Here is a 25448-nt window from a genome sequence, read left to right as displayed (position 1 = left end):
ATTGGCATTAAGAATATAGAGATGACCCAGGTATCTTATCAAATAAAGAATTTAAAAGAACTGAAACTACTATGCTCAATAACTAAACCCTTGAAAGTTTTTAGAAAATTAGAATAGTTAAAAAGTAAAGGGTTGAGAATATTACTCGTTAAGAGAGTACTTGCCCAGCATAAGCAAGGTCCTGGGTTCAGTTGCTGGCACTGCAAATGAAGGAAGTTGGAATTCTTATAAATGAAAGAGTGCAAATTTCTCAACTTAGGAACTCAGTGCAGGCATTTAACATCAAATCAACACAATTAAAAAAAGAAACCTTATTCACATGAATACCAACTATGTAACACACAGCATGGATAACATACAGAATGAACAAAAAAGGAGATATGAGAGGGATGTAAAAGAAAAATTAGGCAAAATTAAAATGTATAGACCCATAAATAACTAAGTTTCAAGAAGAGAAGAGAGCAAGTAGATTGGGAAATTGTACCTGAGTTAAGCCATGCCAAGACTTTTAAAAAAGTAGATGAAAGATATTAAGACACAGGTACTAAAAAGTATGACATTATTAAGATTTAGAGGATTAAGCCCTTAGAAATAAAAGAACGAGCAATGAAGTCTCAACATTTTCCACCACAGTCTCAACCTTCTCAGACTTTGATTTGATTAAGGCGATCAATCTCTCTTGATTTCTGATGAGAGGAGAAAAATACTCTAGTGATAAAGTCATCATGTTGGATATGTGTGTGTGTGTGTGTGTGTGTGTATGCACATGTGTGTTTTCCAGAAAAAAGACTGAAAATCAATGATCTAATAAATAATAAAAATCAGATATTTAAGTATTCATGCCAAAATGTACGATGGCACCTTATTTACAAGCTTAATCTGTTGTACAGTTTTGGAAAAGATTGCCACATTTGTGTTCATGTGGGAAAGATGACTATGGTCATGTTTGTTACCTGATTTCAACAAAAATAAAATTTTTCTGTATGTGAAATAAATTTTTGCAAACAAAAGTGTTCATGATCTATAGTACCACCATAGGTTTGCCGATATAAATGTTAAGAGGTAAAATTATACAGAAGATAATATTTTGGTTAATTGAAAAAATTCATAAAGGTAATAAACTTATCTAAAGAGGGGCTTAACAAAAATGTAGCAGATTTTGGTATCAGCAAAGAAAAATGCAAAAGTCTGTAGATTCTATAAACATAATCAAGTTACCCACAATTATAAAAACCCTTATGCTAATGTTAATCAAATTTTATCATTTATAAGAATATGTAAAATATATGTTAATAAAATACAAACTTAAAATAATGCAAAAAAGAAATGGAAGATTTGAGTAATTCTCCATATGTTATGTATTATTAAGTAAGAAATAAATAACTTTGTTTTCAGATCCAGTCTCAGACGGCTTCTTTATTGGTTTTATTCAAAATGTAAACAATATTGCTCTTATGCTGATTCCTAAGAAAGGGGGAATATTTGTTAAATTTTTTATTAGGTGACAATATTTTGATACCAAAAATATTAAAAAGATATTATAAGAAGAAAAAATTGTAGATAAATAATCCTTCTGAAGAGATACAATGTTCTAATATGAAATTAAACCCATACATATGTGAAAAAGATGACCAAAACCACACTGATCTGCTTCCTAGAATGTTTTTTTTTATTCAGAGTAAATGTAATCTATTACAATAATGTTACAAGAAAATATGAACCACTCATATTTAGTAAAACTCAATGACTATTACTGATTAAAAACCTCTATTAGGCAGTAGAAGAGAACTAGATAAATTTGAGTGTTCACACAGTCTATAGCAAATTTCAAACAATAGTGAAATATTAGATGTTACTTTCCTAAAATCCTAACCCTATAATAATTCCTGTTATGAAATATTCCTATTTGTGTTTTCTGAGGGTGCTCAATCATAATTGAAATAAAGCATTTAAGAAACATAAATATTTAAAAAACTAAAATTTTCATGATGTATATAGAAGATAGAATGTGTACATAGAAAACCCACAGTACCTGCAGAGTATTACTAAAAAATAAAGTGACTAAATCCTTCTAAGTATGTCACTATATATAAAATCAAATGCAAAAATAATTCTGTTTTATATATTAGCAAAAATAATTTCAAAACTTTTCATAAGTAATATTATTTATAAAAATAACCTAAATATCAAATATTCAGGAATAAATACAACATAACTTTGTGAGACTTCTAAAACCCACCAAACTATTGAGATAAATGTTTAATTTTTGAAAAACAGAATAATGTACTAAATTAATAGATGGAAGTCTTCATAAAACTAACATATTAATTCTCCCTGAATTCACTTGTAGATTTAGTGTCACACCAAAGAAAATCATAAATGGTTCTGTATCTAAATTGATAGCATTTAAAAATATATATATATATATATGTATAGTAATACAAAAAATTGAAAATAGCAGACATGCTTAAAAGAATAAAATCAGAGGAGTTTCACTGTTAGCAGAGCATCATAAGGCTTTTCCATTATGTTTTGTTTTTTATTTGTTTATTTTTTATTTTCAAGAAAATTTGCATTTTCTCTTTTCACTTTATATGTATACTTTGTTTTCTAATTTTTACATATGAGATTTAGTTGGTGACACAGAATAGTTACATTCATCTTGGAGAACTGCTACGAGCAAATATTGAATTTAATCATTTTACTTCTTCCCTTCCAGGCCTGCTGTGTTCTTCATCTCCACCTCCTTTCCCTATCCCCAAAAAGTCAGTCTACCTGTGTCCTATAATCTGTCATATTTTTGCTTTTTAAACTATTTATATTTTGCACTTCTCTTATAAAGGAAACCATGCCGTGTTTAACCTTATGTTTCTGATTTACTTTCACCGAGCACTGTGCATCCATTTTCCTACAAATGACTTAAATTTATCCTTTTTGTAGTATTCAATTATGAATGTATGCCACATTTTCTTTATTAATTCACCTGTTAGCGTCCACGCAGGCTGTGTCAAAGACTCAGCTATTCTGAGTGGTGCTTCCATAAACATCAGGCATATCCACGTTTGTGGGGAGCCCTGTAATTGGCTGCCACCTTATACTACAGGCCGCACCACCTTAATTTTCTCTAGGAGTTAAGTTTGGTAATTAAGCAGCACCTTGCTTAGCTTGTTTAGCCTGGCCCATTATTCAGGGATTATGCTTCTGAGTCCGCACACGGGAAATTTGAATTGATCTATAACCCGCGGTCTTGCCACTGTTGCTAAGTTACCTGCTGACATCTCAGAACCCAAATCCCTCCTCCCCAATACCCTATATATTTGATACTCCTTCCTTGAATAAACGAGACTTGATTGGACTTCTTCATCTTGTCTCCATCCTTTGTGCCTCTTGTCCTTCTTCATCCCCACTCCCCCTCTAGGGTCTCCGTGGACTTACTCGCCGGCTGAGTCACACGTTTCATTGTACAGTGTGTTTTTAACTCACTCATAAAGACATGCATAGGAGAGAGTATTGGATGAACTGAAACCAGGGCCTGAGAGTGAGCAGGAGTAGCCCACATACTTTCCGACAGAGCAGATTTCAAGCCAAAAAGATCAAAAGAGACGAAGGTGACCACCACATCTTCACAAGCATTAAAAAATGGGCCAAGTGACCAAAATAAGGAATCCAAAAGTGGAATGTATATATGGTGATTTAATTTATGACAAAGTGACATTTCAGTAGTGCGGAAAGAAAACTGCACTGTTCCACAAGTAGCTCAATATTAAATGGATGTTATTTTTAAAAGATAAATGCAATGCCCACCTCAAATGAATTCCAGATGAATTGAAGAAATAAACAGGAAAAGTAAAACAATAGATCCTCAAAATTGGTAGAATTTCATCACAACTTTAGAGCAGGCAAAATTGTATTAAACAGGATACAAAATATACTAAATCAAAGAGAACTGTTGGGAAGTCAAGCTACAACAAACAAGTGAACTTAAGAAAGAAAACAAAATTAAGTAGATCTTTCACAAAAAGTAAATCCATGTAGTAGATGAGAAAGCAGGCATTACCTAATCTCATAAACATATTAAAACCACATTGAAATGCTAGTGTACGATAACCTGTCACCATGGGTGGCCTGAAAGATTAACCAAGACAATTTTTGGCAAGGATATAGAAATGCAAATTATATTAATTGGTAGTGTAAAATTGTGCAACAATTTTCAGCAAATTGTTTAGTGTGGTCTGTAAAACTGATTGATGGAATATTATGCAACAGGTTGACTGAGTCATGTGCTTAACATAACAGTACAGATAAATTTCTTTGACATAATGTAGAAGAAAGGAACCAGAGAACAAGAGGGCATACAGCTGGATTCCACAGGTAAAAAGTACACAGCAGCAAAAGTAAGCCATCAAAGTGAGGCGCTGATTGGGAGGGGCTGTGAGAGGGACGCTGATTTTTCTGTGGTAAGTTGCTTGAAGAAGTATCTTGGTTATAAAAATCCACCCAACCTTAATTATGTGTCCACTTTTCTGTATATATTTCTGTAATTCAGGAAAAAATTGCTTTAAAAATTGAGGACTTTTAAAAAGGGAAACAGTGTTTAGACTTACATCAGTGCTTCCAGAGCAGTTTCTCACAGATGGGGAAACTGTCACGCGCAGCGAAGCAAGAATTTTCTTTCCTTGTGAAATGCAGAAATTTTAAACAAGGACAAAAGTTTCATTTTTGCCTAAGGCTAATATATGAAAATTCTTGGGGCAGAGCTGCTGAAAATGAAGTGTATATTTTCTCTACATGAATTGTCATGATAAAGACATTATTCTTTCTTAAAACAAGCTCACATATTAATTCTGCTAATAGCATTATGATATTTACCCCGTGCAATCTCAAAATGGATTAAAGAAAAAAATAGTTTCTATCTCCCTATTTCTTGAACACATACACATATCCACACTCACACATCTTGCACTTTATTTTCTTTGCTCTTAAAATTAAAAAATAATCTTATGTATGTACATCAAATTTTCATGTATAGTCTGAAAACTTACAAATAGAATCCCATATATCTAAAGTATGTCAATTTTTGTGTTACACAACCCCAGGTCCATAACTATTGATAAACTTTTTTTTTTGAAATATATAGCATTGATAAATTCTAAAAAACTGAGGTGAAATTAATTGAATTTCTCCTTCTCCATCCACATATGTATAGATAGCAACAAGCACACCCATATTACTCATATGCTTCAGTAAAACTGGGCAGTTTATCTTGAATAATTCATTGTTCCTGGAACTGGTAATTGGAATTAAATTTAAGCTCCATTTTTTCAGCACTGAGTGCTATTTGAAAATAGCAAACCGAGCCCATCAATCTGTTGTTTCCTCTGCAGGATGTCACCAGGCATATCCATTGGCAAGCTGCATGAGCAATGGTGTCACAGCACAGGACAACAGAGGCACTGACAGGTACTTCCAGGCACAGCTCTGATGAGGTCAAATACCCCTAAACCTGCCTTGTTTGCTGATCTTTTCATCTGATTCAAGTTGACTGTGGTCATAGCACAAGCCTTTCTGACAGTATGTGACAGCATATGACAGCAAAATATTTTGATTTTTTACCATTTGATGATATTTCAACTCTCTTGCAGCCCTTTGTAAAGCAGCACAGTATTTTATAGAAAATGGGACAGTTAAGTGCTTTATATGGTTGCATTGTCCTTCAGATTTCAAGTGAATCCTACCCGAGTGCATGATCTTACATTTTCAGAGTAACAGGTGGTGTGGACCATCAGTTATTCCTAGGTCCTGGCTTAAGTAAGTAAGCTAAGAAATAAGGAACCAACAAACTTGAATTTATATGTACAAAAGCTACAGTTATTGGAGAGCCCAAAGAAAGGCTGAACATATTTTCACTTCTGAACTTTTCTCTATCAGTTTCAAGAATTTGGAGCAGTTACTTTTTAGGTATGGAAAATAATTTCCAAAAACAATGGAGTAGTGCCTTTACCTTGAACGTTGCAAATTTCTTCTTAGAAACTTAGAAACTTAGAAACTTAGAAACTTAGAAATTTCTCCTCAGAAACTCTTGGAGGATATAGCTAATAATGATTTGGAGGTCATAGAGAGGCTGAAAAAAATTCAGTAACAGATCATTTTAATAAGCTCACAATGAACCTCGATGCATTTCAACCAAGCCTTTCCCACAGATATTTATCATATTTGGAAGTTAAACAAATGAAAATTACACTAAACTTGCATGATCACTGAAGTTGTTGTTTCACTTAAATTCATACTCATGTGATGTTGATATTCATAACTGTTCTGAAATAAAACCGTATTTAACGTTTATGACTTCCCATTGAGTTTAGACAATGTCCCCATATCTACTTCTGACATTCTCCTGTGACTCCCTTCTGGCTCACTGTAGCCTAGCTACACTGACTTCTTCAACTTTGAACACACCGATTCCTTTGTGCTGAAGGCTCTGCATTTTCCCTTCCTTCTCTTCTAAAACCCCCTCTCTACCCTTATTTTACTAATGGTCAAAAATTTGCAACCACCTCAACCTGCATAACCAGTGACACATGTTCTCCAACTCTTCCCACCAATCCTAGTCAGTCACTGTTCTGATCTCATTTTATTATTTATTTATTTTGATGGTGTTCTTCCGTATTTTACCTGTCCTCTGTAGTCAGACGTAAACTTCTTAACAACCAAACACTTCCATTACCTTCTTCACCCTAAGATGATGAGAACTCTATGTAGATACACTCAGTATTTACCAAGGGCAGCCCTCAAAACTTGTGATATAAACTTGTGAGACAAAAATTGGGATAAATGAAATTTGTATGGACCCATACTAAACTGATCCTCAGTTCTATTTGCTGCTTTGAGGACAACAGTTTTCCTGGCAATCTTAAGGGAATGTAACCGTGTAGGTTATGGATGATTCGTAGTTAGTACTACTTTGAGCCAGATGTCTGAAGTGCCAGGGGATAACTATCATATCTCACCTCATTCACACCCCAAAGTAAGGTCGTTTTCTAGTAAAAAATAGAAGTAGACAATGGCAATATCACAGAACTTTGTATACTGAAATTATGTCAAAAAATTCCAGGAGGAATGTAGGAAGGCACCATATAATTATCTGGTAAAGAAACAGACTACTTAGATTTATTGCTGTGACCTCTAAAAAGAGGCCTTAATGACCTGGGTATCACGACCCCAGTTATATTTTTCACATTCCGTGAAGTCTCCTAATTGGCCTCTGTTCTACCTCCTTGGATGTAAGACACTTTCTCAAAAATACTTTCTTCAAATGCAAGCACAAAAAAGAATTACTGAAATAGAAGCAGCAGAACAGAAAATGACCTGTATGACCTGATATTTGGAGCAGTCAGGACACTTGGCTAAAGAAAGTGACAATGATAGTGACAAATTATACAACCAGGACAAGCAAGGACCAATGGAAGTAAAGAATAAATATGTTTCTTTTTATTTTGCCTTTCCATTTTAATTTCACTTTTTTTTCTTTCATCTCCTCTTCCTTTTCTCTCCCACTTCTCTCCTCTTTCCCTTGCTCCTCCTTTTCTTGTCCCTTCCTCTTCTCCTGCCTTTTCGTCCCCTTCTAGCTCCCCCTCTCTATTTTCTCTTCTTTCTCTTCTTTTTCCTAGTCTTCACTTCTTCCTCCTCCACTGCCTTCCCCTTTTTTCTCATGAATGCTGATTTGTTGCATGGCTGTGAATAGAGTTTGCATCTCTCTCTGTTTGCTGTCCTCTAACGTGAAAAGGAGATTGCTTGATAAGTGAAAGCAGGGAAATAAGGGCTGAATAAGGGAGGTATGGTTCTCACCACTTAGGGATATTATAAGTTGTGAACATTACAAAACGTACCAACAAAACGAGGTTTTGTCCGAGGCTCACTTGTAGTGGTTTTAGGGGTGCATTCTTTTCCACCAATGTTCTTATATTCCTGTAAATTATTCTTCATAACAGTTGAATCTACTGATTTTTCATAATCTACTGATTTTTAACTGTTTTCCTGAAGTATTAACTGTCTCTTAGGAATTTCTGAGCTCCAGTATGTGCTGGTGTTCTTGGTACTTTGTATCAGCACAGAAAACCATAACACACTGTCCTGCCCTTGACTACTATTTTATGAACATGGTGCATGAGCAATTCAGAAAGTAACTATGTAGGAACATTTAGACCTTACAGTCTCATTAGAGACAGAAAGCAAACACAGCTAACAAGATAAACAAAAACTCAGATGAAGAATATTACCTCAAAATAGCTGCATAAGAACAGCCAAGGGTCAGAACAGGAGCAGAAGCAAAGAATGGAGATAGAAAAAATGAGAACTTAAATGAGGGACGCCTTCCCAGTAAGTGGGCAGTGAATATATGGAGGAGACTAGGCTGGTGGACATTCGTGTATGGGAAACACAGCAGATGGGGGAAAAATAATGTCAATCAAAAACTGAGAAAAACAGGTAAAATCCAAAGCATCCACTATCATGATGGCTAGAAAAAGTGATGGAGGTTGGAGCCTGTATCTTAGACTAAGCATTTACATTTTTAGCTAACAGACAGTGAAATCATTCAAAGTGTGACATCGATGAAAGAGGACATGAACAGAATGTGTTTAGCTTCAGCAAAGTAAAGATACTGGAGGTGAGAGGTTTTGGAATTTCAAATATTAGGATGGCATTTTGACATTCTGGGGATGTTATCACTAGACAAAAAATAAAGCTTAAGTAAGTCAAGTTAAAGTCATTTTAGCAAAAACAAACAAAAATTCAGAGAAGAGAGTGGTTGGAAAGAAACAAAAATGAATGTGTGTGCATGCATATGTGTGTGCATGGGTGTGTGTGTGTGTGTGTGAGAGAGAGAGAGAGAGAGAGAGAGAGAGAGACTGGGTAACTTAGACAATGGCACTGACCTTAGGATAGGAACAGGGCTGTTGAAACGCTGGCTGCTACATAAGCAAAGATCACATGCTCATTGGAACAGTTATATCATTCTCCCCATGTTAATATTCACAGGTAGGATTTCCTTTTTTCAATGAGTTCAGATTCTTAAAGGAGTCCAATCTGATCTTTCTGGCAAACCTTCTAGCACTGCTTCTTGTGCAGTATAGACTCATTGGTTTTGGAGGCTCATTGTTTCTTGTTCAGATGGGTGATACATAGGAAGAATGAGAAGAGAAGAAGTTAGGTTTCAGGATGGAAGGGCCAGTTTCCTGTGAAAATCATTTAGGATTGAGCAATCATAAAAACTAATGAGCAAGGAAGAGATGCATTTCAGAAGTCCAGTATCAATGTCAGTAGTTGAAGGGCATTTTCAAAGTAATCAGAGAAATGTTCATTTAAGAATTCTCCTAGAGAAAGCAAATTAAAATACAGGAGCATTTGGAGAACTCATGAAGGAAATGTTTTTTCTTTTGTTTCCTTTTTTCCCTATGAAAAATGAAACTGATGCAAATAACTGGAAATGTCTAGAGAGAAAAGGATGCTTAAGAAACAAACTGGAAAGAGACCACTTCATATGGCCAATGGGTTTAGAAAAGAGAATTGTCAGCTTTTCTAAGACAGAAAAGAATTTTAAAAGGACATACACTATCAATGGCCTGGTGCTGTGCAGGCCAGCAAGCGGGGCCCAGCAGTATGGAAAAGTGTGAAGCAATAGTGAACTCAGCCAGTAGCAGTTGAATAAACATCATGTGTAGCAGACCTGGCAGGCAAGGCGCCAGCGAAAGCAAATGTGCTCCTTCTTGGGAGACTGAGACCTGACCTGGACCAGGAGAGTCTTGTGCAGTAGACGCACCAGTGAGAACAAAAGACACTTTCTTTTCCAAGGGAACTACCCCATCAGACATCAGTGGATGAGGGTGCCAGATCAGCTGCACCCCAAAATGTGTCCCATGGAGTAATAGCACTGCCACTGTATCTCAGAGTTCTCAAAGGCTACAATTCCAGCAACACAACATATTGGGGTCACTTCAGTATCAATGTACCTGAGTGGAATGAGAGGCTGTCCAGGCATAAGAGAAATCTGGCAGTTGGACAACAGACTGGGAGGAAGTCACCTAAGAAGTAGGAGCTGGAACCCAGATTCTAATCTGGTGTTGCCCTAGCTATAAAGAACTAGAAGCAGCCTCCTACCCTGCAGTGTAAACAGACAAGCATCCTTGGCCTGCAGCAGAACAAGGGCACTGCCCATAGCTCTTGGTCCAGAGGCACAAACAAGCAAGAGGATTTGGCTGGTTATAGGACAAGTGCACTGATGCCCACCACCACCCTGTGATCTGCTGTGCAAGGAGGCAAGAAGCTGTGGGCAGAACAAAGGCACCATCCCTTGCCCTTGACAAGGAGGCAAATGGCACTGAAGAGGACACACCCCTCACCCTACCAACAATTTGTGTAAGGCAGATTAGCAGTGAAACCAAAATCAGCCCCACACTCAGCAGTAATCCTACTGCAGACTTTTTTGGAATGGTTCAGTACAGATTTCATCTCTGACTAGTGCACTCTGAACTGAGGCTACCAGAGGAATGTTTCATTTTTAACATTTTTTCTATTTTATTTTTTTCTATATTTTTTGAACAATTTTCTGGGAGGTGGTATACTTTTTGACTTTTATTGTTTGCTGTATTTTCTCTGTTCTGCCTCTTTCTTTTCTCACCTGTCTCTTGGTATTCTTGGAGACTAATAGGTGAATAAACACTGTGTCTAGTCTTTTTGTTTTGTGATAAAGTGCTTTTGCTTTCTCTTCATTCTTTCTCTCCAGTTTTCCAGTGTTTGGATGATCATCCTTAGTTTTTCAGCCTTGCTTCTACTGTATTCCTCTTCCACTCTTGTTTTGTCCCTATCACTCTTAAATTTCCCCTCCCCAAAGGATAAAATGACCCTACCATGGGGGAAAAATACTGCATATAAATACCTTGTCTATGTTGGATGCTGTTGTATAACTATAGATCTTGCTTCTATGATTATTAGAAATACCAACTTAGCAGTTACTGCAGATGATCTGCTTGTATGCTATGTTTGGTATTGTTATTACTAGTTGTACTACTTTTGCCAAGATACTATACTTGTAATCACTTGTTCATGCTTGTATAATAACACTGTGATAATCTGGAGTCATAATCATTCTTCTAATGAGGTACCAAAGCACTGTATGCTGAACCAGATAAGCGGCAAGACATCATTCCCAATAAGATGAAAAGATAGGAACTTGTGACAGACATAAAGACCAATAGCCATATATGCCTAGAAGACATCTTGGAGGAATAAAAATTTACTATGGAAGCATTCATACCCATGGTGAAGCTGCCTAACATAAGAAAAATACAAGTAATAACATATAAAGCAAATTAAAATAGAAAATGACAAGAAGTAGAAAAAAAATGCAATCTCAGACTTCCAACCCAACAAGGACATATTTTACAGGTAAAAACAAAATAGAGATGATGTCCATAATGAAGGACTTGCTTAGCAAATATAGACACAGACAAAAAAATTACAGGAACATAGAAAAATAATGGGAATCATGAATGCTCAATACAGGAATAAAATGGAACCCAAGAAACAAATTTTAATAGATAAAAATTAAAAATTCCATTGAATGTTTGCAAAACTGTATGAAAAGTAGATTATGAGACCTAGAAGACAGAATCATGGTTAGTGATCATTAAAAAGCTATCTTAAAAATAACAAGGGATCATACAAAAATTTCCAACAATTGCAAGACAATGCAAAGAAGAAAAACACAATGCTGACTGTAGTCAATGAAAATGCTAGAGTCAGTACAAAAAAAAAAAAAAAAAGAAAAAACTTGTTCAGAAAAGTAATAGTAGTAAACTTCCCAAGCATGAAAAAAGAATTTGACATTAGATAAATGAGGTATACAAGACTCCAAACAGTCATAACCAAAATAAATCCACATCAAGGGATATAATAATCAAGATTTCAGAAATTCAGCAAAAGAGAAGAATATTAAAAGCTCTTAGACAAAAGAAACAAACCTCCTATAAAGTATATCATAATAGCAGCAGATTTTTCAACACAAACCCATAAATCAAAGACAGCTTGAAGTATTTCAAGCCCCAATAGAAAACAACAACCAACCCAGACTGATATATCCTGAAAAATTGTCTTTCAGAATTGAGAAATAAAATACTTTCATAACAGAGACAACTGAAAAAATTCATGACAAACAATCCAGTTCTGCAAAGAACTATGAGTGTTATTCTAGAAAGAAAAAGCAAAACCCCAAATTGCAAGAGGATCAATAGAAAGAAACCACAGGATAAGGGAAACAAAACAATTAACCAGAGGGGACACACAGAGTCTTATCAATAGGTAAATTATATTACAAGTCATTATGTATCAGTTGCAACCATTCATGTAAATGGCTTCAATTCACCAATCAAAATAAGTAGACTGGCAGAATGTAACAAGAAGCAAGATCCAACATTATGCTGTATACAAGAAACACATTTAACCAAAGTAATTCATAGGCTGAACATCAAAGGATGCAAAACAATACTCCATGTGATAAGAACCCAGCAAAAAGAAAGGGTACATATTTTATTCACAGAAAATGTGGACATTAAGCCAAGACAGATCAAAAGAGATAAAGACACTACATACTTATTAAAAGAAAACCACAAGAAGAAGAGATAACAATCATAAACATATTGCACCAAATACAGGGGCACCCATCATATAAAGCAAATATTAATAGACATGAAAAATCAAATAAGCGCTAACACAATTGTATCGGGGACCACAATTCCCCCATTATCACAAATAGATCAACTAGACCAAAAGTAAACAAAGAAATACCAGAACACAATAAAACCTGTGAACAAATGGATTAGTAGATGTTTACAGAGTGTTTCAGCCCATATCAGAATAAACATTCTTTTCAGCAGCACATAGGATGTTCTCCAAAATAGACCAGCCTATAGAACATGCTAAAATATAGTCAAAAGAATTAAAAGTAGCTCCTGCATATGTTTAGACCATAGTGAAAAGAATCCACAAAAACTCCATAAACACATGGAAATTAAATAATATCCTACAAACAACCAACACATTACAGAAGAAATTAAAGATATTAGAAGTATATACAATTAAATGATATTGCTTATAAAACACAGCAGAATTTATGGGATGCAATGAAAGCAGTCATAAGAAAAAAATTAATAGCAGTGAACTTTCCCATTAGGAACAAGGAATGAGCTCATATAAAGAACTTAATGAGAAACGTCAAACTTCTAGAATAAGAAAAGCAAATGAAGCCCAAAGTTTACACTAGGGAGCAGAAATTAATGCAATTGAGACTAACAAAACAATACAAAAATAAGTGAATGAAAGACTTTGTTCTTTGAAAGACTAAATAAGATCAACAAACACTTAACCCAACTTAGAAAGAAAGAAAGAAAGAAAGAAAGAAAGAAAGAAAGAAAGAAAGAAAGAAAGAAAGGAACTCAAATTCAAATTGTTTAATATAAGCTCTCATATAACCCAACTTACAAAGAAAGAAAGAAAGAAAGAAAGAAAGAAAGAAGCTCAAATTCAAATTGTTTAATATAAGCTCTCATATAATTCAATAATGAATTATGGGATAATGCTGGTTCATTGGGGCTCATTAAAATGTTATGGATTAACCTAAATAGAATTCACCAATTAACTGAAGTCCATGCTGTGTTCATTCCTCAGAAGCAGTGCCAATCTTGTCCCTGAAGCTCAGCCTGAAATATATGAGATCCAGGAAAGCAACCCACACTTTACCTTCATTGGCTCTTGGTCAATAAGACATTATAAAATCAATACCCATCAGAACCCTAGGTTATAATTTCAATAAAAAATAATGAGAATTTCTGGAAATGAAGCAATAGAAGCTGGATAGGGTAGCAGTCATTAGAATACTTTGTCCTCGTGGTTTTGTGTTACTACTAATATTAATAACCAAGTTTTAGAGTCCTTAGTTGCTGGACAAAATACAGTTTTGGTAAATATCATTCGTCGTATATTGATTCTGAGTATAAATTTTATGCAAGTATCACTCTTGGAGCTGGGTAGTAGTGAGGTCATCCCTTCAAGGAAAGCTGGTGGGGAGTTTGATTGGTTTCATACTATAAGCTCCAAGAAAGCAGCAATAGGAGATGGATAAGAAAATGAAACATTTCAAGCCTAGAAGTCAGCCTCTTATTAAAGCACAGGCTCACCATTACACTCACTAGGATCCTTGTGAGGTACCTCTGTCACAGACACAAAACCCAGAATGTTAACAAATACAGTGCCTTGTATGAGCATAGCACGTTATGCTGACAAATGCCTGCAGCATATCTTGTATCATTTCATATTCTAACAGCAAATCCAGAGGGTTCAAGGAGTCATAATCACAAAGGGAATTTCAGCAGATATGACCAGGATCTGTGGCTTTTAATTTATTCATTCACTGTTTCTTCAACTTTGTACTTAAGCAGTTGTTAAGCTTAAAACTTCTGTGTCTGAGAGCTGGCTGAGGTTCCAGGCAAGGACCAAGAAGGTGTGCTTGGCTGCTGAGAGCAGAGGACATTAGGATACAAGGACTAAGGCCATTTCTGCTATGTTTATGACCCTTCTTCATTTATTCAGGTTTGCATCTATTTTAATTGGTAATCTTTAAGACTTAGTAAAAACCTACAGGCAGATAACTCATTTGAGCATATAAATACATACAAGTGGGATGATCTTAATTTTGTTAATATATTGCTATCTCCTAGAAATTAGAAAACAATATTCCCAGATAATCCACTCTACCCTTTCTTGGGAAATCATGTGTAATGGGAGGGGCTGTCCACTAATTTTCTGTAAGTTCCGTAAAAGTGTCTGTTGTTGTTATAATTCTGCAGGCATCGTGCTCTCCTAGTAAAATGATGTATGGAGCAATTGTCTGGTAGGGGCTGATGGGATGTAAATGAAACTAATTAAGGAAATGTCAAACATAATTAATAAAACAGGTTTAAGTTACAAAAGCCCTGTCAGTGGAATGAATGGGAAGGAACACTGCTTGCCCATTGTTGGGTACACTCCTTCCCCTCTTCCTGCTTTTCTCCAGGCTTTATTTAGCACCATTCAATTAGACCCTGGAAAGCTACTTGAAATCTGCTTCCCCGCCTCACCTTCCCTTAGCCTGATCCCACTGAGAGGGAGGAATATAAATTTGCCTGTCGGCCTCAAGCTTGGAAAAAATTAATTGCCAACTCCTCATCTTTTTCAAGTACTACAGGACATTAACATAACCAATTTGCTTGAACTGCTCACTGGCTGCCTAATAGAGCATCTGACCAGCTGATAAAACCAGGGCGTTGCTGACGCTACCTTGTTATTATTAGCATTTTCATAATACACAAATATTACAGCAGTATGATTCACAGGCTCCATTTATTATTGATAAGAACAGAAAAGAAGGGGAGGGGTTTGGAAATAACAAAGCAGGTGAGCGACCTATAATTATGGCAAGCAAATTAGGGTACGTGGTAGAGTCAGTTACATTTGCCTAGGAGTAATGATGCCGGAGACCTTTCCCTTCCCTCGGGATGGGAAAAATAATGGATTCCCTTGCAGCTGCAGATGGGGTAGGAGAATGCTGTCATCAGGGCAATGTTGACAATAAGTCTGGCCGAGCGTGTGGCTACGAGGCCTGCCCATAGTGTTTGCGTCAGCTCCAATCATTTCAATCAGTGAAACATAAGTCACTCCGAAGCCCACTGGTTTCTGAGAGGCATGGAGACCAGGATCAGGAGTCAGGGGGAAGATCCTTCTTTGAAGTCAACAACTCTACAAGCGCTTTTATGAGAATCATTTCAAGTCCCTTCATGTTTCAGACAAAGGTCATCACCTACAAAACAGGGGCCAATCAGCTTTTCAGAGGAAATGAAAATGAAATTATGTTTCTGCTCCTTTACAGATCTTCCCCACCCTTATTCTAGGCTATTTCTGTGTTTGTATAAAAACAAACAGCAGCACACAGAGAGGTATGCACATACTTAATGCTTGGTATCATATATTAATACTTACCATACTCAATTGGGACCAAAACAATGGGAGATATAATGCACATACTTACCAATCTGAAATAGTCCACTTTGAATTCAAAGTAATTAAACACATAGACATTTAATTTTCAAGCAGATGTCTCTTGACAAAACTGTCTATGACAGATGCATGAAGGCTTGATATGTGGCCACTAGATCAGAAGATAATTTCAAAAAATAGCAATAAACAGTAACAATAACAATGAAACACTGGCAATGGCATCAAAGTATGTTCTGCATCAGTGCAAAAGGAATACTATCTGTTTCACGTCTTAGCAGAGACCCTGAGACAGGAGATTTTGGTATGCTGGAAAGTGAAGAAGTCTGCAAATCCTAAAGAGGTCAGACAGGAAGCACACTGAAGGGATCACACTGGCCAGGTCAACACTAAAATAGATCAAAACATAATAAATAAATTGATGTGGGAAAAAATGTAGGATATTGCACAAAAGTCAACAGTTGTTATTCACATGGTAAACACGTTCAGTTTAAAATTCATCAAAATTAAAAGTCTGAGAAATAAACTCCTACTAGTTCTGAGTATACACTAAAATGGTTTTTATTTGTCTCCATAGATAGATAGATAGATTCTAGCCAATGTTTGCTTTGTCCAACTTTTTTTAATTCTTGCTAATCTGATGTGAACATGATCTTACTATAATTATAATTTGCATTTTTTTTTTACTTACTCATGAGGTTGAACATTGCATTTTGTGTTTATTGGTCATTCAAACTACCTGTTTTGTAAAATGACGTTTATCTACTGGGATATTTATGTTTTACTTGTTAATTTGAAGCTCTCTTTCTTTCTCTCTTTATGTATTATTTCTTGTGTATCTTTTCATTTTCCTTCTGATATCTTTGATGAGTCTATACTCTTAATTTTAATCAGATAATATTGATATTCTATTCTTTTATAATTTGCAAATTAAGGGTAATGTTTAATAAATATTATTTCATCTTAGGAACAAAAATTTTCCTGTCTTTCAACTTATACAGGTTTACATCTTATTTATAGGTAATGTATTCTTGACTCATGTAATATGTGAGCTAAAGTTTACTTTAATAATATTTTTCTTTTATGTAGACATATTTATACATATTATGTATACTTATCAATTTACTCATTATTCGGTTAATGAATTAATTACTATGGCTTAAAATACTTATTAGTATTTTCTATAGTTGTTGACAAACGTAATAAGTCAACTCAGATGGAAAGTAATAGTATCTTAACAAATGGTTATATGTATTATCTATGTACAAAACATAGATAAGGAAAAAATATACTTAACACAAATTAAGAACTCACATTTAAAAGCAAAATCAATAAATTTTTTAGAAGAAAACAAAGATGCAAGTCTTCATGATGCTGAATTACTCAAATTTTTTGAATATATATCTAAAGCACAAGGAATTGAAAGAAAACATAGATACCTGGAGATTCATCAAAAAGTTTTTGCAATGAAGACACTGTGAAGCAAAAAGATAAGCCAAAAAGTGGGAGAAAATATTTCAAAACATTGTCCCTGATAGGGAATAGATGACTAGAATATTTGATGAAGTACAACTATTTAACAGTCCAAATAAAAATTAAGAAAGTGATCTAACTAGGCATTACTACAAAGAAGAGGTACAAATAGGTAAGTGCATGAAAAGATGTTCAACAGTATTAGATATTAGACAAATACAAATCAAAAGCACAATAATCACTTCATACCTGATGGGATGGCTACAATATAAAATTGAATACAAACAATACTTGAAATCAGAAACTTCATACATTGCTAATTGGAATATGAAGCCGTACAACTGCGTTAGGAAGTTATTTGATGATTCTTTAAAACTTGCAGAGATTTACCATGTTATCCACCTATTACATTCCTAGTTATGTGACCAAAATATTTAAAACAAGTACAGTTTATCTTCAGTTACTATCAGAAAAATTTAAAGTTTGCCCAGAAAAGGAATGCAATTAAAGTTGAAATCAGGGAAGACATGGGTGCAAAATTTATAGCACTATTAAAAAGAAGTCAGATATTTCACAACAGGACAATAAAAATATATCATCTCAGGAATCAGTGAGAATCAGCTTACCACAGTCTCAAAAACTTCATATTTATTGATGCATTCACTGATATATTTACTTTTGAGATGTGAGATCTGGCACAAGGCCACTTGTAGAACTGTTTGTTTGAGATTTATTTCCATAGGTTTAGCCAACCAGACATCCAGAGGTCACTACGGTTGTGGTTTGATTCGACCCAGTACAGCTATGGTCAGCAATAGACCTTGGCTGTATCCGCATGTGACTGGTTTTGCAGGCATGCAGAATATAAACTTCATGGGACCGTGGAACATTCCCATAAGATTTCAAGGGAAAGCCTCACAGGCAAGGCTCTTGATGGCAGGTTCAGAGTCTCTCAGGGTAGCACATGAGAGGATGCTGTGAGAGTGACGTCAAACCTGAAACTGAGACCACAGGAAGTTAGAGATTCCAGGAATGTGGAAAAATGCTGAAGGAAACTACAGGCAGCCCAAGACAGTGGTCACTGAGCTGCCGCCAGCAAGATCCCTGTACAGTGCTGCCCAAGCCTTCCAAGGCATATGTATCACTGCCAGATGCTGGACACAGACTTGCTAATTGGAATATGACTTGGATTTGATCTGCGTTGGTCTCATTCTTTGCTATTTTCCTATTTCTCACTTTTGGATTGGACTGCTTATCCTAGAAGTAGGAAAGATTGTTTCCTTGTTTTCTATAGGGGTTCCCAGCTAAAAGTTTGATTCACGACTTAGAAGTGATTCAGATTTGGATTTGTGAACTGTTGAGATTTTGGAGATTGTTTGATGCATTTTACATAGGGTGCTCAGCATTTCAGGACTCGTGGAAGAATTTTAGAATTTGAATCTGAAATGGTTCTCTAAAACTCCTTTGTTAAGACTTACTCAGCAGCCTGTGATATTATGGAAAGTGATCTGGAGACTTTCCGAAGTCTGGTGGAAGTTGAGTCACTCAGTCTGTTTCTTTGAAGGGGTACTGGGGTCCTGGCTGTGCACTGAAGGGCTCCATTGCTGGTATGAACTCACCAAGGCTGGCCTGGAAACGATGGAGCCAACCAGCCAGGAACCAAAACAAACCTTTCCTCATGCTTAACTGATTGCCACAAGGATTTTGTCACTGTGACAGAAAGCTAACACAATTATTTAAGGAATAATGACAAGTCAGTCAAGGCAAAGCTGTGTGCATTGTAATCCCAGGCACTCAGGAAAATGAGGCAGGAGGATCGCTACAAACTTGAGATACCAGGTTCAGGGCTCACGTGGAGGACATATAAAGACCACATCTGTGGAAAGAAAGTAATAACAAGAAAGAAAAAAATGTTTACTCAGTTCACATACAATTTTTAAAAGACACTATGAATATATACTTTAAAATGCTGCATTTTATGATAATTTGAGCTATATGTCAATTTAAAAGAGAAATAAATTAAATTCTACATTACTGGTATCCCAGGTCCCCTACCCTGGCCCTTATTTTCCAGGATTCTTTGGGAGTTTCCTGGCCTTCTAGTCTTTCACATGTCTTTGGATTCAATTTGTAAGTTTTAAATATAACCTTACTAGAGGTTTAAGTAGAATTTTTAAAATATATTAATCAGTTCTAATAGAAAAAATAGCTCCATGATATTTTGTAACCAATTAACATGATACTTTTCTTTATGACATGTGATCTAACGTTATATTAAAGCATATATTGCCTCTAATCACCTTCAAAATATCTTCCCCTTCAAACATACATATCCCATTGCCCTTCCCATTTCCTGAAGCAGTTCTGGAAATTCCTTTCTTGAGTGTCTTAAGTTTGTTATTTCATATGCTGGATTGGTTGAAAATATTTATCTTTCATGGCCATTTGGACTTCAGGGAAGATCCAGAGGTCCCATGTGCCAGATCCAGGGATTAAGATGGATGAGAACACACGGTGACATCTTTATAAGCTTTCCTTTTCATTGACTGGCAATTAGAAATAACATTCACCATATTTATTATTAAGCCTTCTAAAATAATCACAGAAGAAGACTTCAAGAAGTGCTTCCTAAAAGAGTATAAACAATGGGAAATGTGCCTTGGAAGTGACTGGGAGGATATTGAGGGGATTAATAGCAACGTGTCTTTGCTATATCTTTTTATTCAAACACACACTGGTCTGCTGGTGGACCATTTTCCTCTTGGAAAGTCAAATGATATTTTAAATGATCTTTTAATATGTTATATAGCATTACTTTGCTTTATAAATGTAACATTTATTTAGATTTTTCTGTGATATTCACATGACAAATATTTTATATATTTATGGCTCATTTTATATTTCAGAATTTTCACGTGACATCTTTTTTGTGAAGAATGTCACTGGTCAGCATAGTCTTATGGACATCCATCTTCCATTTGTGGTTTTAAAAAGTTAGTGGCTTGCTTGACAAGCACAAGATCATGAGTTTGATTTCTGATACAAAAAAAAAAGCTAGTTGCTAGCTCATTGTTGCTCTTCTGAAAGTAACCTATTGAATTTTTGTGCATGTATTAAAAAGATTTTAACTTTATTTTTTATTTTTAGCTGTTTCGTTGTGATATGCCTTACCATGGATTGTATTATTATTTATCTTACTACAGGTTTTCTAAATTTATGGATTTATGTCTTCCACCAGTTCTAGCAAATTATGAGTCTTATTTCTTATGACACTGGAGTGGGAGAAGTATCAAGAGCAGAAGGTATCAAGAGCAAAAGAACAAAAATTAGATTGCAAAAGTCTTCTGATTTGGGAAATACCTGCTACAAAGTATAAAATACATTTGTATATGTTTAAAGAATAAAACTTTGAAATTTTGTACAAAATGGAAAATAGTAAAGTAATTGTGCATATCAGGAAAGCAACTAGATAGCATAGAAAATTTTAAATGTCATAAAGGAAATTAAGGATCGGGGATGTAGCTCAGTGGCATAAGCACCTGCGTGGCAAGCACAAAGTCACGAGTTTGATTCTCAGTGCGTAATAAAATAAAGTAAATTAAAATTTAATGACTTTAATGTTCGTTGCTATCATATAAGACAAAAATAAATAAAAGATTAACATCAAACAAGACATAGACTACTATAAGATGAAATATGCTCAACAGGAAATTGCTAAAAAGGAGAGAAAACTGAAGAAATCATGCCGAATGAATCCCAGAGCAATAAAAAGCAGAAAATATGAAAAGATGTAAATACATGGAGGACAGAGTAAGAATCTAACAAGTATAAAATGTGTGTATAGTGAGGAAAGAGGAGGAGCAATGAAGGGGAGGCACTGCCAGAGAAGCAAGACTGATCATTTCAGGCTCATGTGTGAGCATCTTATTGGACATTTCCTTCTTCACTGTCATCTCAGACCTGCATCTTGTTCCTCAGGTATGTTGAGCTCTCTAATCTGGGACCAAAATGTACCTGTCTTGACACAGGCTCTTAAGATTGAAGTCCAGCATGATGATTTAGTTCTTTGGATTTCAGCTCAATTTCACTTCTCAGTATTTCTTATTTTTCTGTGTTTATAAAATTGAATGAATAATGAATCTTTTCTATATGCATAATGTTTTTTTACAGTATATAATTCACCTACTTTTGTTATATATAACAAAGTATTTTATATATTTGCTAAGAATATCACATCAAAAATTATAACTTGAAAATCCAGTAATTTTGGCTGTCTATAAGATTACCAGATGATTTTCCCAAGTGTTTTTAATGTTACTTCTCCACAAATTTCTAAAACTGAATAGGAGAGAGAAGTCATTGCTATTCTAAGTGGCTCTTTGCAAAGCCAGGTGATACTAATGCCAGTCAAAGATTTTAGGAAGGCGATTATATGAATAAGCTAATATTGGGGTGTGCAGGGAAGTACTAACTACCATCATTTCTAAAGGTTTGTGGTATTCCCCACAGCTTCCTGTGCTGAGGACTTGTGTCTTGGGTGGCAGTGATGACAGATGATGGAAACTTTTAGAGATAGAACTTGGTGGGAGGTCATTAAGTGTTGCTGGGCACTCCACATCAAAGAGAGTAAAGTAATATTCAGTATACATGGCACAGCTGATGTAAATTATAAGCCTGACCACCTGAGGCAGACCTTTGGCTTCCTCCTTAGATATTCCCTTGTCTGTGTGGTGCCATCTGCCATGAGGCTCCCACTGAAGATGACTGACATGGGCATCACGCTCTTGAACTGTGATCTAGTAAACTTTCATTCATAAAGTCACCCAGCCTAGGTATTTTCTTATAGTAACAGAAAATGAATTCATAAGCCGAGAAAGCAGGAACTGACAGCTGTAACCATCACTGATGACGTCACTAACATTTCAGCTCTTCTCTCTTTATTTCTTAGCTTACTTTTAAAAAAATTATTTATTTTGGTATTAGAGATCAAACTCACAACCTTGCACTTGCCAGGCAGGTGCTTACGTTCTTAGTTTATTTTAAAAGTTCAAAAAAGTAGTTTGAATGCTAAGGTTTCCATATTCAGTATGCATATGAGACATATTTTTTCTTTGTTAAACAAGAGTGTGCATAAATACTTGTGGCCACACTGCTGGACAGAAACTTATGTCTAATGGGGATTGAGGACCCTGGGGTTAACAATAACTATGTCCTGCACTCTGCTGTCAGTGTACTGTTTTCCAGTGGAGTCTTATGGAGCAGAATTGCAGATTAATATGAGTCTTATTTACAGGTGCACTTCCCACCTACTGAATAGCAGCTTTAGCTCTAGTTTTATAACAGTCTGATTGGCATCCTGTGGAGGTGCAGTGCTGTGTTACCAAACCCTCTTAGTGGAAAAGAATTGCATCCATTGCCAGCCTCTTATGGCGTTACCATGTTAGTGTAAGGCAGGTAAAGATGCTTCTTTAGCGCTGTCAGAAACTTGCTTAGTTTGGCGGGGAGCTTACTCACTTCCTGATATATACACATGAGTAGTGCCAGAAGAACCTCCAACTTAACCTTTGCTCTTGTTTTTAATCTGAAGTAAAGCTGAAAATAAAATTTGAAGTGTATCTTATTCCTTTTCATCTTTCCCCCTTCAGCCTCACCGTACAAGGCTTCTAAAATGAAAATATTTATATGAGAAGAAATGGGTTTCTCCTAAATGTTTACCTTGCCTGAAATAAAAAATTGTTCTTGAAAACCAGACAAGCCAGTGTCTTTGGGGCAAGGTAAGCATATTTAGTAACTATTTTAGGCAAAGTTGATATGCATATGCACTGCTTTGATGTTAGCAACCCTCCAAATTGCTCTATAAAAATGTCAGTGTACAGGCCACTGCAACACACAGCTAGAGGTGTGCAGAGAGGTGACATAGGCTCACTACACAGCTACTATAGGCTTTTCCTTATCCTGCACACTTAACATTTCCACTTGTTAGAACCCTACTCTCTGGCTGTGTTCATCTGCCTTTCTGTTTATCTGTGCAGTTATGACCATTTGGAGTCAGGTGAGGCAAGGTTAAAACTTACTAGAGATCACACAGCCAGTGAGCAAGAGAATTAAAAAAAATACAGTTCTCTCATACTTTGGTGATGTATTCTTTAAATATGCAGCACCTGTTTATTCTTCAAAATCATAATATAATATTCTTGAGGTTTCAAAATCACTGAGTTTAGGGAAAAACAGAATAATAAATGTGGAAATTGCATTGGGAAATAGAATATAGAATAATGAAGCAGGAGACTCAGGCAAACCTGGAACTCAGGTCAACGCGACCTCTTTGTTTTGTGCTTTGCTTTTGGTTCTCTTTACATCCTTCTCTTGTCTCCTGTGTTTTCCTTCTTTTTCCCCTTGTGACCTATAATTCTTTCATCTGAAGTTAACTCAATATTTATGTTTCCTCTCCATCAGTTTATGCTTTATCCTTAATTGTAGAATAAAAGGTTGTTCTTGGAACTAGGTCCATCTTATAGGGCCAAAATGAAGAGTTCCAATGAAAATCATAACAACCCACAATGATACAAGTTTCTCAACAAAAACAAAAATTTAAATGACACTTTATCAAGACGCATTCTACACAATATCTGACCAACCATCCTCAAATTGTCAAGGTCATGAAAAACAAGAATATTCTGAGACATTTTGGTTTACATTAATTTGCCTAAAACAAAGAAACAGGAAAAAATGGAAGAGAAAAATAAAGAAAAAAATAAGTAATCAGTTCACTAACAAAAGATGTGTTTTGCTATTTTTCTTAAAGAGAAAGGAAAGGAGAAAGCATAGTCAAAGCTATATTTACAAAAACCAGTTCAAAATTGCATTGCAGACATCTAAATATTCTAGCCTCAATAATCAACTTTTAGTATCAAACTGCTCCCTGCTTTCTGGTCCTGTTGTAAAGCATGAATATGACCAAAGAATCAAGGTCAAAGGAATTTAGAAAGGCAAAAACAGGCAGCATACAATGGTGCAGACCAGCAGCCACAGCACTGAAGAGTCCAAGGCATACAGATGACAAGTTAGAGACACAGCAGATTAAGTTCTGTCAGTCAGGAATACCTAGGGCCATCAGCATGGATCCAAAAGAAAAACAACAACAACAAAAAAGATACTTCCCATCAGCATTGATACGCCTTGGAAGTTCAGCAGAGTGTATTCGGTTTGCTAATAGAAAGGAATGCATTGCAGTAAATAAAACAGAAAGCAGTGGAGCTTTGTGAATTCTACCATGTTTAGAAATGTCAGAACTTGCTCTGTGTGTTACCTGCCTGCGGTAACACAGAAAAATATTCTCTCTCTCTCTCTCTCTCTCTCTCTCTCTCTCTCTCTCTCTCTCTCTCTCTCCCTCTCTCTCCTTTCCCTCTCTCCTTTTCTCCCTCTCTTCCTCTCTGTCTCTCTGCCTCTCTCCTTCTCTCCTTCTGTCTCCAGCCATCATCCTAATTAACCTGCCCCTTATCTTCTCCCTCCCGTTCATTTCTGTCATCTCCATTTCACAGTACCACTTGCCCAGTGAAAAGAGGCTGCGACACATTCTATTTAGAAAGCCAGTGTCTCACTAGGGGTGACAAGTCTTTCTTTGAGGTCATTTATCTAATTGCTCTTTGCAGATAAGAATTAATTAGCTCGATTATTTTTCTTACTTTTTGGATGGGTTCCCCACCTGAAGAGGAGAAATTCCTTGGCGTTGGTGATTAATTGCTCAGCCAGAAGCTGACTGCCTTGCATTTGTAATAAATGCCGGCTGGCTCTTCAGGTCACATTAAGAACCAGGCAGGTTATGGTATAATGTACAGGATAATAAAGCACTTGTATAAATAGGGGCAGCAGCATTTGATTTTGATTAAATATTT

The 25448-nt window shown here is 35.7% G+C and overlaps 1 long non-coding RNA gene across 1 annotated transcript in view; it reads right to left on the bottom strand.

The window, feature by feature from the left end:
• Positions 1-15410: 15410 nt before the first annotated feature.
• LOC134476368 (uncharacterized) overlaps positions 15411-25448 on the bottom strand; it is a 70660-nt gene continuing 60622 nt past the window's right edge. Inside the window, exons 3-4 of the long non-coding RNA XR_010047947.1 lie at positions 18180-19429; positions 15411-16469 (exon numbers count right to left, since the gene is read on the bottom strand). This is a non-coding gene — a long non-coding RNA (uncharacterized LOC134476368). The remainder of the gene's footprint in view (positions 16470-18179; positions 19430-25448) is intronic.

Source organism: Cavia porcellus, unplaced genomic scaffold (assembly GCF_034190915.1).
Source record: "Cavia porcellus strain 051 isolate PalLab524CR breed Dunkin Hartley unplaced genomic scaffold, mCavPor4.1 scaffold_6, whole genome shotgun sequence".
Lineage (NCBI taxonomy): Eukaryota > Metazoa > Chordata > Mammalia > Rodentia > Caviidae > Cavia > Cavia porcellus.
The sequence above is the reverse complement of the archived record's forward strand: the minus strand, read 5'-3'. Positions and strand labels throughout refer to the sequence as shown.